Below are 2,022 nucleotides of genomic sequence, written 5' to 3' on the forward strand. Positions count from 1 at the left end.
TGAAACAATTTCACAAGATTAACAATTTCATGAAAAAATTTCATAAGATTAACGACGGATGAGAGTAGTTTTTACGGTTTTTACAAATTGGAGTGGTTTTTATTTGATCGCTCCTCTCTCTCTCTCTCTCTCTCTCTCTATATATATATATATATATATATATATATGGGTCAATTCAAGGAAGAGCTGATTAGTTTGTGGTAATCGTGAGATCCAATCTCAACCACAAATCAATAGATAAATTAGGAAATTTATAATTTTGGTAAATTTAAATTAAAATTTTAATGCAAGGACATTTTAGATATTTTCTCTCCTCTCTTCTCTCTCCGTCATCCGTCCTCCGGCCACCGTCCTCCGGTGATACCACTATAATACCTATAAAAATTGATTCTGTTAAAGAAAAGATACAATGTGATACCCAATCATATATAAGATGCATTGTGATACCACTGTGATACATCTCCAATCGACCACACAAACGACTTCAATGTGATACCCAAGCACATATATGTTGTATTGTGATACCATTGTGGTATCACCGGAGGATGGTGGCCGGAGAGAGAAGAGAGGAGAGATGAGAGTTTTAAAATACCAAAAATATCCTTGAATTGAAATTTTAATTCAAAATTATCAAAATTATAAATTTCCTAATTTATCTATTGATTTGTGGTTGAGATTGGATCTCACGGTTACCACAAACTAATTAGTTCTCATTTGATTAAGCTTCTACATATATATATATATATATATATATATATATGTAACCCCCCCAAACCATACATTGCATGTAACATATATTTCATACAAAAGACATACATGATATTATCTCATTCAGGTCCTTTAGTACAAGAATCTAACATGACCAAATACAAGGTCCAAAAATTCAAATACATTTCTTGTACTAATCAATCAAAACTGTACATCACTACAGATCTTCAAGCAGAAATGCATATAGGAAAATATTAAATTTTTCCCTTTCCCTTACTGTCCGTACCTCCTGCAACATATAGTTAAAATCACAAAACGAGGGTTAGACCGAAAGGTCTAGTGAGATACCCTATTTATGTTATTGCATGGTGTAAAGCACCAAAATCTTTAAGAAAAACAATTATTCATATATATACAAATATATGAACAAATTGGAACATAAACCCAAATCATTTCCATTTATCAAACAAAGCATTCAGCTACACAAATCTCATACCTCTGAACTAATCAGGTCCCATATAATGTCATTTTTAAACCTTCTCAAATCAAAACAAGGTTTAAATAAAGATTCAGGCCAAACCTGATGTTTTCTCCTCAATAACATCAAGACTATGATTTACAATAAGAACCTTGATCCTAAATATTTAAATCACAAAGAAATAAAGATTCCAGACCATGGTAATCTTAAAGGATATAATAGAAAGAGTTATATCATACAACACACATGCAAATGTCACCCTTATATCCAAATGTACACCTCTTCTTGATATGTCACCCTTATCCCATGGTACACCTCTCCTTGATATGCCACCCTTATCCCATGATACACCTCTCCTTGATATGCCACCCTTATTTCCTCATCAAAACTTTTCATAAAACAATTCCAAACAGACCGCAGCCAATGGAATTATTATTTATTAATGCAAAATCATTTATATCAAATCTTCATTTTATGATAAAATCACAATTTCACAAGGCACAACTCAAATCCGGTCAACTTAACTTAGCAGGATTTTATCTCCAGTCAACAATCCGGATAACACATTGCATAAGCTTTGTCCGGTTAACACTTAGAATTAAATCAACCTTTATCTGGATAACAAGTCCGGACAACATACCGCATACAACTTGATCGATTTAACACTTGGAATCAAAAATCAACTTTGTCCGGATATCAAGTCCGGACAATAACTCACTCAATACTTGACTGGTTTAAAACAATTCGGACAATACGTCGTTTAACCTTTGTTCGATTTAAAACAATCCGGACAATACATCGTTTAACCTTTGTCCGATTTAAAACAATCCGGACAA

This window comes from Cynara cardunculus (genome assembly GCF_001531365.2).
Source record: "Cynara cardunculus var. scolymus isolate 2C chromosome LG 17, CcrdV1, whole genome shotgun sequence".
NCBI lineage: Eukaryota > Viridiplantae > Streptophyta > Magnoliopsida > Asterales > Asteraceae > Cynara > Cynara cardunculus.